Raw genomic sequence first — 14,737 nt, 5'->3', positions numbered from 1 at the left:
GTTTCGTGGCCCGCCGTCCAGCCTGCTAATACGGGTAAACGCGGGATCAACTTCTCCCAGGTACTTGTTGAAATGGCGAAACTTTTTACCGACTGCTTCTTACATAAGCGAATCTCGGGATCGAGGGTGCCGTTCACGAAGCCCGTTGTCAGGAACAACTCTCTAGAAATGTGGAATCTACCGTTGATTTTTCGTTCGTTAGTTACGCCAATCTTCCTCTTAACAGCTTCTTGATTTTCCATGTTGCACGTTTAAGGTCTTCTCGAATAATGATACTCTCCTCTGTCGTGTTCCACGGTTTTTATACTAAATTTCCTAAGTAGCTATCGCGAAATATCTATTGTCCTTGACTGTTCCGTTGTTAGATTGTAGGCGTATTTTTATGTCAAAGTTCTGAAACCAAATATTAAGGAATTCTAACATTCCCAAAATCAGTAATATAAAGAATACAATAAGTAGTTTTTGAGGGTTAACCTCCAAGATCCGACGAATTCTTGACAACCTTTGTGTACTTGCCTCCATAACAGCTGACGAGTAAGTAAATAACACAATAGTAAACTTGACCTATTTATCTATTATGACCCACATTCCTTAGGTCGACCTGTCAATATTTGATTGACGAAATATTTTCCTAACATCTTCAAAGACCTAAGGTCATTGTTGAAGAACCCTCTCCCCTTCTTCGATTATAAGCGTATTTTTAGGTGCGTTTTTCAAACCAGAGATTAAGGAATTCCAGCACTCTCAAGACCAATAAGATAAATAGCACAATGAGCAGTTTTTAAATCTCCAAGATCCGACGAATTCCTGACAAGCTTTGTGTACCTGACAGTTGAGGAGTAAATAAATTACACAATAGTAAACTTGACCTATTTATCTACTATTCTCAACATTCCTTAAATAGAACTGTCACAATTTGATTGATTGAAGAAATTCTTTCCTAACATTTTCTCAATGTCATTGTTGAAGAAGTCCCCACCTAGTGGAATGTCGTACCAACTCTTTTGTTATAATTATTCCTTTTGTTGAATTATAAAATCTATTGCAAATTCGTTGTTTTGTTATACGACTATTTGACACCCTGTCAAGCCATCGTACGTCTATCTTATATCACCTATTGTTCACTGTCAAACAATGTTAGACGTGTTTAAACATGTCGGAAATCAGCTGCGATGGCCTTTGCTAGTACCTTGTATTGTTAGTCAATAATTTCGAAAAATCAACTGTCCTTGACCCCCCTTGAGAGGAGGAAGAGAAGGGGGGGTAGGAATCTAGTATAAAGAACGTGAGAAAATAACAGTACTTCACAGTCGAACATCAATCGTCAAAACCTCAACATGGACGCTGAAGCACTTCGCTGGACACTTGACGAAATGGCCGTAAATAAGCCTTGGAACATAGTCGAAATATACAAGTTTTATTATTTTCTATGCTCTTATTTACACTTAGATCCTGCTAATATACCTTCAACATTACCAGGTTTTATCATAAATGGCGGCTTAAATATTATTCAAACGTTCCTCGATCTAATAGACTATATGAAGAACGTTCCTCGTACCCCTGAAACGTGTCAAACACATGACGAATTGGAACATTTATATAATTTAATTCCTACCCCTTTAAAAATTTCTTACTTAGACCGCGTGAAAAGACGGAAGCAAGAAATGGAACGGGATAACCATGAATCTTTAAGACCCAGTTTCGATAATTCACAAACTGGCAGGGAGATGGGGGAGATTCTAGATAACGCGTGTCAACAAGACGAGACGGAGAACGACCCTTTTGAATATATGTCTCTGAACTTTTCCGATTACGCCCCCAGCGAAAAGAGCTCCATCGTAGATTCGGAGGAGGCGGAGGCGAATGTTTATGATCAATGGGGAGGGGGGTGTCCCCCTTCACCTATAGAAGATGTACCCTCTTGCGAAATTCTAGAGCAGAGCGAGAGATTTTTTGAACATTTTAATATGTATGGGAGGGAAATAACTCTAAATATAACTGATGATCCTGTGGATAGTATATGTTCTATTACGGAACACGTATTAAGCGAATATAGAGCAACAGATTACGTGCAAATAACTTTACGAAGTCTGGGTATAAACTGTCGTTCGGAACTTGAATTATCCTTTAAAAGACTCGATCAAGTAGACCCTTCTATTCTCTTTGATCAACTAGCCGAGTTACTTTATGATGATGAGATCGAACATTTTTTTCAAGGACCTATAAAAATGATATTTAGTATAGTCAGAATACCAGAAGGGTATGGACGTTCTAATCGTCGTCAACTCAAGCCTTTCAGTATTTTTTCAAAAGATCGAAGGGGGATTCGACGAATACCCAACACTGATAATCTCTGTTTAGCGCGTAGCCTTTGTGTTGCTGTCGCTCATCGTGTCCACATGAACAATAAAAACAACACCGAGTTAAAAAATCGTTACGTGACCATATCACAAACAGGACCCCGTTACACAAGCCAAAAAACAGAGGCTTTAGATCTTTGTCAAAAGGCCGGAGTCTCTGTATCCGAATGCGGTACCCCCGCTTCGTTCCAGAAATTAAAAGTTTATTTATCCCCCTATTCTATATTTGTTTATAAATTCGAAAACAGAGTTCCAATTCTAATTTTAGGCGAAAACGACCCTACAGATACCAGACCACGCCTCTTTCTACTTAATGAGAATAATCACTATAACGTCATAACAAATTTAAAACCATTGTTTAGTCACGAACACTTTTGCGAGAAGTGCCTCACACCTTACTGGCGTGTTCAATCTCATAAATGCAATGATTTTTGCTTTAAATGTATGCGTCCGACTGTTTGTCATGGACGTGAAAAAACATGCGACTCCTGCCTACGAAAATTCTGGGGTGACGATTGTTATAACAGCCATTTGGTTCCTGTTGGTAACAAAAAAGCCCTTTGCGAGCGGCTTTACCATTGCAAAAGCTGCTTTAAAATAATTGATTTCGTAAAACGTACTACTAGACATAGTTGTGGGGAGATTTTCTGTCATATATGTGGGAAGCATCAACCCAGCGATCATTTATGCTACATTCAAGTGATCAAAGACAAAACAATCAATGTTAACCCTGCTAAAAAACCACGCAATAATTTACCCGAACTAATGTACGTTTTCTTCGACATTGAATGTATACAAACGAAAAGATGCCCAGAAAAGTTGGGAGCGTACGAGCATCAAGCCATCTTATGCGTGAGCATCTCTGTTTGCGTAGACTGCATTGACGAAACGTCCCTCGATTTTAATTGTATTAAATGTAATCAATTTGGGCCTCGCAAACAACGCTTCACAGGTGGCAAACCTATTGGTTCGTTCCTCGATTACTTGATTAGCTTATTCGACGTGAAGAAAGTCATCGTGGTGTCTCATTTTGGTAGTAACTATGACAACCAACTATTAATTAGAGAAATAATTAATCGTGACGAGAAATTTGTACCAGAATCATTGAAAATTAACGGAACTCGGATTTTAGAAATGAAACTATCAAATATATTATTCCTTGATTCATATAATTTCATCCCAGTCGCTTTATCCAAATTTCCCGCTACTTTCGGTCTCCCTAATGCCGCTAAAGGGTATTTTCCTCATTTCCTTTTCAACGTAGTGGACCACGAGTTCATTATTGACAGACAGGAAGAGACTAACTACGTATTGGAGGACACTCTACCACCGACAGAAGCTTACGGGTGTCAGTATTTCACCAGGAAAAACTTGGACACTTTCTTAAAATGGCACACTTCAGAAGTCCGTAAGGTTAAAGGCTTTAACTTTTTAAAGGAGCTTTATCATTATTGCGAAAATGACACTCTACTCTTATTTTTGGGGTGTTTAACCTTTCGGTCCCTCCTACTTAAAGTTACTAGTGTAGACCCATTTAATTGCGGCTCAGTTACCCTCCCAGGCGTTTGTTCCTATGTCTATCGTAAAAATTATCTCAAATCCAACACCATTAGTATCATCCCATCAAACTACTACAGACTTGGCGAAAATAAATCTTTCGGCGCTATTGAATGGCTAGAATGGACGTCTCACGAGAGAAACATTCTTATTCAATCCTCTTTTAGAGGTAGGGAGGTTAAAATCCAAACCCTAAAGGTAGATGGTTATTGCCCCACAAACAAAGAAGTGTTCGAATTCATGGGATGCTACTATCATGGCTGTAAAGTTCACTTCCCTATAAACAGAAACATGATTTTACATGGCGACCCCACTCAAACATTAAATACGAGGTACACAAAAACCGAGAAAAAAATTTGTAAACTAGAAGCCCTCCACTACAAAGTGAATGTCAAATGGGAATGCGAGTGGCTACAGGACAAAACAAATAACACCGAAATAAATGATTTTTTAAAACGCAACGACATTCGTATTAAAACAGCCAAAAGATTGAACCCACGTGATGCTTTCTTTGGAGGTCGTTGTAGCGCTAACAAACTGTACCATAAAACAGCTGGTACAGAAAAAATGCACTACGTTGATTTCACCAGTTTATATCCGTTCGTGAACAAAACGGGTAAAATTCCTATTGGACATCCTCAAATTATTTTAGACAATTTCCCCGACATATTTTCTTTTGATGGCCTTCTCAAATGTGACATACTTCCGGCTCAAAATCTCATACATCCGGTTTTACCAGCTCGGATAAATGGTAAGCTCACCTTTCCCCTATGTTACACCTGTTGTAAAACTCAATTTCAAGGTGACTGTTCACACACACCTGATCAGAGAGAGCTGCGGGGTACCTGGGTTACCGACGAGTTGAGATACGCCGTAGAGCGAGGATACAAAATCACGCGCATGTACGAAGCCTGGTCCTACAAAATAACGCAATACAACACAGAGACTAAACAAGGCGGTCTTTTTAAAGACTACGTAAACGCTTTTTTAGAGTACAAAACTCTGGCTAGCGGTTTCCCTGCCGATTGTATCACCCAGGAGGACAAAGAAAACTATGTCAGGAACTACAAAGAAGTTGAGGGGATAGATCTAGATATCAGAGTTGGGCACTCCTCCTTAGATAGATTTTTTTTCCTATCAAACTATCATAGATGGCGAAACTATCAATTCTTCTGGCTATATTTTAGAGTGGAACTCCTTCTTAGATAGATTTTTTCCTCTCAAACTATCATAGATGGCGGAACTATCAACTCTTCTGACTATATTTTAGACTGACACTGCTAGTTAGATAGATATTTTTCCTCTCAAACTATCATATTTGGCGAAACTATCAATTCTTCTAGCTATATTTTAGACTGGCATTATTTGTTAGATAGATTTTTTCCCTCTCAACAAATCATAGATGGTGAAACTATCAAATCTTCCTTCAATATGTTAGATTGGCTCTCATTGTTAGATAGATTTTTTGCCTATCAAATCAAATTGAAATCTTTAGGAACGACTAAACTAATCGATTATTTAATTTCCGGACTTTAAATTTGATTGTTTTCGATCAAACTGATTTGGTCTCTACCTAATTTTACTCTGTTTAATCGATTCCTGATATTTCCTGATTTTGTAGAATTTCTAATATTTTCATATATTCATATTATTTCCATAATCTCATTTCTCAAGTTTGACTTTTAACTGTCTATAGTTCAAAAGCTACAATCCAAAATTTTCAAATTATTCGCCCTTGATTTAATCTAAACCATCTACTATAAACGGTTAACTAATAATAATTAAAGGCAAAAATTGTAATTAAAAACTGTGGGTAATAAAAATCAGAAAATCTACACTTTAATTTATCTACTTCTACGTTTGGATGATTTCGTGGAATCGTTCTTCCTCCTCGAGTAGTCGTTCACATCAGTGACAGCACGGAGCTTCTATATAAAAGAAGCTCCGTCTTCACAGTTTGAACTGTTGAACCATCGTTTATTTTATTTTTATTTATTTGTTTGAGAGGGTTATAACGACCACCAAGTACAGAATCTTCTTATAGAATAAACCTACGTTCAAATATATTAAAAACTTCGATATCATTCAAAAAACAACTTATCTTTCCAGAAATTTTCATAACTATCAAAATTGCCTATCAAAGATTAGCTCATAACTTTTTTAAAATGAAATCAGAAAACAGATGTCGCCAAATAAAATCACTCAAAAAATCAATATATTTCTCAAGAAATAATGCCTATCATTTTTTATGATTTCTAAAAGATGGGGTTAGTAGCCAGATCACGTTGAGAATCGATATTTTTCTCTAGAAGATTTCAACGAATCAATGAATCATATCAACTTCGAGTGCACTTTCTAAGCTATCAAACTCAATCGATCATTATAATTCAAATTTTTCTCGAAAATAACTATCAAAATTGATACTTTGATTGGGGCAGATTTAGTTTTCTATCGTATCAAGTGGTAAAACTATCAAATGATATGATAGTGCCCATCTATGCTAGATATAGATAAAATCGAAAAGAACGAAGGGTTGAGATGCCTCAGTAAGCTTATGCTTAACTCTTTTTGGGGGAAATTTGGACAGAAAACTTGACACGCCTCAACAGACATCATAAAGGACGCCAAGACTCTATACGAATTGATCCTCAACCCCGATAAAGAAGTAAAAAGTCTCATGACTTTAAATGACAACACCATCTTAGTTAAATCAGAAGACATTGTCGAGAATGAGATAGCTCATAAACACACTAATGTCGTCATAGCCTGTTATACCACAACTATGGCACGCCTTCATCTTTTAAAACATCTCGAGATGGTAGGTGACCTCTGTTTTTATATGGATACCGATAGCCTGATCTACCTCTCACCAGATGGCGTCCCTATACTCCCCACGGGTGATTATCTTGGCGAATTAAAAAATGAACTAGAATCCTACGGTAAAGACGCATATATTTGTGAATTCGGAAGTGCAGGCGCAAAAAATTATTCCATGTACATTTACGATCCCGCAACAGAAAAAATTACCAATATAATTAAAGTTAAGGGATTCTACTTAAATTCATCAACCGAGAATCATGTAAACTTTGACATTATGAAAAAATTATTAGGCGTAAACAACCAGGGGAAACCTGAAATGAATTCTATCCAAGTACCCATAGGCCCCCAAATACGTCGCCTGCCCAATCATACCCTCATTACAATAGATCAAACAAAAATATATCAAGTAGTCGTCGACAAAGTCAGAGTTTTCCCCGATTATACTACCACACCATATGGTTATCAAACCAATTGAATTTAAATTTGAAAAAAATTGATTTGTGTGTATATATATAATTTTATGTATTTTAATTAATATGTTTAATTAATATTAATTGTGATTAGTTTTATTACACTCAGAATAAAATTTGCCATTACTGTGAAATAATTTCTTAATTAATGAAAAAATATCTTTAAATAATCTTCCCACCAAAAAAAGACGAGAGAGAGCGAAAAAAAACACGACTCCTCCGACTTAGAAGCGGCCGCCATCTTGTACGCCATACTGGCTGCATACTCTCTCATATTCGTGTTCCGCTAGATACCGTCTGCCTTTCAAAATTTTCCTCGTATATTACTTTTCAAATTCTAATTTTAAAAACATTTCCACATTTTTGGAAGGTAATAAAACTGACCATGAGTGACTAACAATCACAACTGCATCGATTAATGATACCATCTGGAACTCTCGACATCGGGTGGCTTACATTTTTTATTTTTTACTTTTTATTATATTCTGACAGTACTCCCTCTGGTAAGCCGCCCCGTTTCATAGGAGTTGTATTTTCTACATATTTGTCAATAAATCCTTAATCTGCGTTCCAAAAGATAACAATGGTAAAGCTATTCGAGGCCAAAAAATAATAGAGAGTTAATCTTGCCGATTTAACCAACCCTAGCTTATATGGTTTTTCACGTTTAAGGGCTTTAATTAGGCCTACATTAATTTACCCTATTGACTTCTGGGTAGTTTTAAACACGGAATCGATTGGTGATAGGCGATTTAGCGTACAATGAGAAAGGTGGCAAAAACAGGGTGTACAGTTCTAAAACCATTTTATTTTCGGATTCCTAGCCTTTTAATTAAATTTTTATGCGCTAATACCGTATTTAGAAGCCGTGTTTAAACAAAAATCCCCCCCGCTATTGACTAATAGTACCTCTTAAAATGGTGCCAACTAGTTATGTTCCAAAGACGAAATAATCGACTTAAACTTATTATTTATTCTTTGCATCCAAATGAGGTGCCACCTAGTTATGTTGCAAAGACGAAATAATGGACTTATAACAGAAGTAAATAGGAGGCAGTTCTCCAGCTTTTGCTAGTGTAAGGCGTCCCTTTACTGAAAAATCACGCTTTGCGCCCCAAAATTTGAATGGATCCAATCAGAGAGAGGCAACTTATCCAGGAAAATTTTCTATCACGCGCCACCACTCGGTCATAAAGCTAACTAAAATCTTTCAACCGGAAACCCGGAATCGGGGTTAGGAAGGGTCATCGTAATTTTTATCGAGAAGATAGCTAAGTTTAGTTTTTGTTCTGTCTTGTTGTGAATTTAATTTTTTAATTAGTTAATGATGGATGCCTCTGCACAGTGCAATTTAACTTACAGGGAAACTATTGATAAAAAAGTGAAAAGTTTTTAATTCAAATCGTCCGGAAAAAGCAACCCAGGTAGCAATCACACGTGTACATATGGTGGATATTTGGTGTCTGTGGTGTTCAACACGTGGCACACCAACGAAACACGTGTTTATTTCGGTGTTTCTATGGTTATACAAACACGAATAAAAATCACGTTGAGTGTACACGTGTGTTTCCAGTATATTACACGAGATTGGAACACCATATTTATTTCGTGTGTTTCTTTTACTACACAAACACGTGTTTATTACACTAAAAATAAACAAACGTTACAAATAATTTTTATAGTTTTATTAATACTAATAAAACACCTGTATAGAACACTATTTATTTACGAATCTTCCGAAAAAAATTAAATTACGTCGTTTTTGCGTGTCTCTAACACTAGGGTATATTTCTGGTGTTTTTTCATACTATTCAATCACGTGTTAAGAGCACTAAATATCAACAAAAGTTGCGTAATCTTGTAATATACGTGGTTTTTTCGTGTCTCTAATACTTGGGTATATTTGTGATGTTTTTTATACTATTCAATCACGTGTTAAGAGCACTTAATATCAACAAAAGTTGCGTAATCTTGTAAATTACGTTATTTTTGCGTGTTTCTAACACTAGGGTATATTTCTGGTGTTTTTTATACTATTCAATCACACGTCAAGAGCACTTAATATCAACAAAAGTTGCGTAATCTTGTAATATACGTGATTTTTTCGTGTCTCTAACACTTGGGTGTATTTCCGGTGTTTTTTATACTATTCAATCACGTGTTAAGAGCACTTAATATCAACAAAAGTTGCGTAATCTTGTAATATACGTGGTTTTTTCGTGTCTCTAACACTTGGGTATATTTCCGGTGTTTTTTATACTATTCAATCACGTCTTAAGAGCACTTAATATCAGCAAAAGTTGCGTAATCTTGTAATGTACGTGGTTTTTTCGTGTCTCTAACACTTGGGTATATTTCCGGTGTTTTTTATACTATTCAATCACGTGTTAAGAGCACTTAATATCAACAATAGTTGCCTAATCTTGTAATACACGTGGTTTTTTCGTGTTTCTAACACTAGGGTATATTTCCGGTGTTTTTTATACTATTCAATCACGTGTTAAGAGCACTTAATATCAACAAAAGTTGCGTAATCTTGTAATATACGTGGTTTTTTCGTGTCTCTAACACTTGGGTATATTTCCGGTGTTTTTTATACTATTCAATCACGTGTTAAGAGCACTTAATATCAACAATAGTTGCCTAATCTTGTAATACACGTGGTTTTTTCGTGTCCCTAACACTTGGGTATATTTCCGGTGTTTTTTTATACTATTCAATCACGTCTTAAGAGCACTTAATATCAGCAAAAGTTGCGTAATCTTGTAATGTACATGGTTTTTTCGTGTCTCTAACACTTGGGTATATTTGTGGTGTTTTTTATACTATTCAATCACGTGTTAAGAGCACTTAATATCAACAAAAGTTGCGTAATCTTGTAAATTACGTTATTTTTGCGTGTTTCTAACACTAGGGTATATTTCTGGTGTTTTTTATACTATTCAATCACACGTCAAGAGCACTTAATATCAACCAAAGTTGCGTAATCTTGTAATATACGTGATTTTTTCGTGTCTCTAACACTTGGGTATATTTCTGGTGTTTTTTTATACTTTTCAATCACGTGTTAAGAGCAACAAAAGTTGCGTAATCTTGTAAATACACCCATAAATAAATTTCCAATGGTCGAGGTAAATTTTAGAGACCATCACGGGAAAAGAGGGAGCATTGTGATTGGTTCGCGTAGTTGTGCACAGAGACGATTTTTTCAATGTAGTTATCGTCACTAGATGGCGGTATTATTTTAACGTAAATTCCGTGACAATTAAATAATAATTTATTAAACGACACCAATAAAAAATAAAAGGGACCGAAAACGAACCCTCTAAATAATAAAATTTAATTATAAATAATTTTTTATAATTGAGACTGGAAACTAATTTTAATCTTGGGCATTTGTACTAGATGGCGCTACCGTGATTTTCAAAATCCCTTACTTCGCGTATGTATATGGCCGGTTTGTTTATTTTGTTTTTAGGTCTAATTTGCGTCTCTGCAACACTTGGGTATAGGCTACAGCGTCCTATCCGTTACTTAATCATTATCCAGTGCGCAAGTGGTGTTCTTCGTTTCAATCTTTGCTACACTCGCTCGCGTATTACGTGATAAAAAAACTTGTCATGGCTTGGCCTAGCTAGGAGCTCACAAGAGGGAAAAAATAGGCCTTTACAGAAAATCCGTATGTTGCCGGAGGAAAAAGCAGAGACGAAGGCTATTCTTCCCTCCCGCGAAAAGAAAATGTTGCCGGGGGAAAAGCAGAGATGAAGGGCGTTCGTACCCTCCCGCGAAATAATTTATAGAAAGGCCTATTACACCCGCCACATGTTTTTCTCAGGTTTTTTGGAGAGAGTGTGAAATCATAAACTTCCTTTTATTCCCCCCTTTTTCTTTTTCTCTAGCATTCCAGAAATAAAAAGAGATTGGATAGTTGAAATATTGACGTAATAAGTGATATATTCTATATTTTTGAATTGTTTTAGTTTTAAAATAAAAAAACGACGCTTATTTTATATAAATTCGGGATTAAATATTTCGTCCAGACTAATTCGTTTTGCTGTAAGAGCATATTTTATATTTTAAACCCTATTTCGAGATTTGTCCGACACCTTGGCTGTCTCGTGAAAGTAATTTTTTTCTTAGTCAATATTAGTCGTCCGTGAATACACGAGAGACATACACCTTTCTTACTTTCCCTATTACTGCCAGAAGAGGAGTTTGTTGGTTGACCTTCAAAAGCTTTTCAAGAGAGGCCAATCCCTAAAAGGTGCGGCTTTTATCGAATATCCCTGCTAACACATGTTTTTTAAGAAAGACCACCTCAAGAGTAGACGTCAGGGTTGCCATATTGGGCTGGAAAGCCGCCAATTGGGCTTCTTCTCAAAAATATTGGCTTAAATAAAAGGGTTGGCTGTTGGCTGGAAATTGGGCTTGTCGGGGTTTTGAGCGGCTTATAATTCGTCAATTCATGATTAAATAAAATGGTTTCATTTTGTCTTGAGTTTTCAAAATGGTGTCAGTATAGAATATGAATTGAAATTTCTAAAAGAAAAACTAATTATAAAGTTTCACGATAAATTTTTGGCTTGTTTTAGATTTTAGGCAGTTTTTGGACTTTTTTCGAAATACCGATTGGCGGTTTTTTGGGCTTGTTTCCAATTTGATTTTGGCGGGTTGAAGGTTTTTAATCTGGCATCCCTGGTAGACGTTCTCCGCGCTTTGCTCCGCGTTAAGTCGGGTCGTTTCTCGAATTCTCCGCGGCGTCATTTTCACTTCATTTCGATTTTCATTCTTTCGGCGCAAATTGTCCGCGTGCTTCAGCGAAATAAAATCGGGCCTTCGGCTTATTAGGCTAGAATTATTTCAAATTGAATTTCTTTGCCGTTTCCCGAACATATTAAGAAGGTTGACTAAAACAAATCGAATTAAAGTAAGAATTTTTTGTTTGCATAACTAATTTTGGTTTAAACAATATTTAAATCGTTTCATATTCATTCTTATAGCGCAATACACTTTGATCTTCATTATTTCGTAGCAAATTGTCCGCGTGCTTCGGGCCTTGGCTTATAAGGCTAGAAAGATTTTCAAGCCAATTTTAAATTGAATTTCTTGGCCGTTTCCCATACATATTAAGAAGGTTGATTGAAGCAAAGGGAATTAAAGTAAGACTTGTTTATTGCATAAACAATTTTGGTTTAAACAGTATTTAATTCATTTCATTACTCATATAGCGCAATATTTTTTCGAAGAGATGGATTTTTTTTCTAAATGCCTACTGTACTACTTTATATCGGAGGTCAGTTATTAGATTTTTGGTTTTCTAGCTAATTAAAATAGAATTCTTTGCCTGTATTTAAATCTGGTCGTTTGTATTTAGTACTCTCAAATTCAGCATTCTGCTTTTAAATTAACAAAAGCGAGACAACAAGCCGCTCGCACCAAACTTTAACGTAGCCAGCTTATTGGTAACGACAACACCAAACTTCTGGATTTGGATCCTTTAATTTACGATAGGAGTGAAGTTAAAGTAAGTGATGAAATTTGTTTGACAAAAATAGCACTGTGGTAAAAGATTTTCATCTGCGCTAGCGTACAATTGTATACCAGCTCGGCTTAAGAATTGGATAGCGTCGCTCGGTTTTGCTTTTGACCCAATTTTTCTATATTTTTTCTCCCAAGTCATTATCTGTAATATCAACCCGGTTTGCAAAGTAATCCACCTTATTGAATTCCCTACGGACGGAAGTTAGGCTTAACTTGGGATTCATGGGCCGCGTTCAATAGAGCTCACCGGTGTTTCACGGTACGGCAATTTACTGACGTCACACTGATCAGCGGTGTGACACTGAGCTCAGGAAAAAAAAGTTTGTCTCTTGACGCGTTGAGCCGTTGAGGAAGAGGTGCTAGCTTACAATGGAGGGGACTCGGGAGTACGGGAAGAAATTTGTCTGTCGTCTGCTACAGTACGTTTTATTCCCTTTTGTAGCCAACGACAGACACTTTTTTCCCGTTACTCCCCTTCATGAATCCCGCTCAAAGCGTAACTTCCAGCGTTAGGGAATAAGATGTATTTTTCTGTAAGCTTTAATAATAAAGTTTCAAAGTTTTTTACCGCCTTAACATTAAGTGCACTCTTAAGTTGCAGGTACCGTACTATTCACTAATAAGTTTTCCCTTATGGCCAAGGGTTAATGTTAAGACGGTTAAAAACTTTAAACTTCGCAGAGTACAATATAGCGGCTGTAAAATTATGAAATCAGCCTCAAAAGAAAGCGCCTAAATGGTTTTATAATCTAAACTTTAAGCCAATTAGATTAAAATATAATTTTAAAGTAAGAAAACAAACCTTAGTCCATAACATTACTAACTGCCCACCAGAAGAGGTTGGCAGCACTACGCTGGGAGGGGAATATGGAATGAATTGGGGGCCGGGGGAGGGAATAAACGGAACCACCTTGGTGACGCTTGTATATAAAATTTAGGTATCTACAGTATACTGCGGCTCTGATGTACAAAGTATCAAAAAGGCAAAGAATTCGGAATGTTACAGCAGCGCTAGCGAAACATTTGGCTGATGTACAACCAACTGAAACATTAGCGGCGAACCAATTTGTCGAGCCATTAGCGAACCAATTTGTCGAGCCATTAGCGAACCAATTTGTCGAGCCATTAGCGAACCAATTTGTCGAGCCTTTAGCGAACCAATTTGTCGAGCCTTTAGCGAACCAATTTGTCGAGCCTTTAGCGAACCAATTTGTCGAGCCTTTAGCGAACCAATTTGTCGAGCCTTTAGCGAACCAATTTGTCGAGCCTTTAGCGAACCAATTTGTCGAGCCTTTAGCGAACCAATTTGTCGAGCCTTTAGCGAACCAATTTGTCGAGCCTTTAGCGAACCAATTTGTCGAGCCTTTAGCGGAGCAATTGGTTGAAACTGATGGTATAACACGTATAGAACATAGTGATGAGTCAGATAACGAAGGAAATGTTTACGGTTATGAATCCAACACTAGTGAAAACTCATCTAGTGATGAAGAGGTAAATGATGAGGGGCTAAAACGTGATTTAAAAGACTGGGTTTTAAATTTTGGCATTAGTCATGCGGCACTTAACGGATTATTGAAAATTTTAAAACCATTACATAAGGGTCTACCCATAGATTCAAGGACTATTCTTGATATTCAGAGTCAGGTAGCTGTTAAAGTTGATCATCTTCAAAATGGAGATTACTACCACATGAGACTAATAGAAGGATTGCAAGGAAAACTTAAGTTTGGCTTGCAAAATCAAACTGACTTGTTAACACTACTTTTCGATATTGATGGTGTTCCAGTTTTTAAAAGTTCGAATAGTCAGTTTTGGCCTATTCTCGCCCGTTGCATAAATACGGTTGACAATTCGCCATTTGTGGTAGGAATATTTTATGGCAATGGAAAACCAAAGACTTTAGAATTGTATCTAGAAAAGTTTGTAAATGAGGCTCGGAAACTGACAACTGAAGGATTAGTGTACAATGAGGTTTTCTACAAAATAAAG

General features: G+C 36.6%; 1 long non-coding RNA gene across 1 annotated transcript; it reads left to right on the top strand.

Annotated features, from left to right (window-relative positions):
* Window positions 1–12,435: 12,435 nt before the first annotated feature.
* LOC149640742 (uncharacterized) lies at window positions 12,436–14,443 on the top strand. The gene is made up of 3 exons (XR_016372225.1): window positions 12,436–12,500; window positions 12,582–12,731; window positions 13,687–14,443. It is a non-coding gene; the product is annotated as an uncharacterized LOC149640742 (long non-coding RNA).
* The last annotated feature ends 294 nt before the right edge of the window (window positions 14,444–14,737 follow it).

Source organism: Phalangium opilio, unplaced genomic scaffold (genome assembly GCF_054372755.1).
Source record: "Phalangium opilio isolate 3A_F unplaced genomic scaffold, DU_Popi_V2 ptg000093l_1, whole genome shotgun sequence".
NCBI lineage: Eukaryota > Metazoa > Arthropoda > Arachnida > Opiliones > Phalangiidae > Phalangium > Phalangium opilio.
This window is presented reverse-complemented; position numbering and strand designations above follow the sequence as displayed.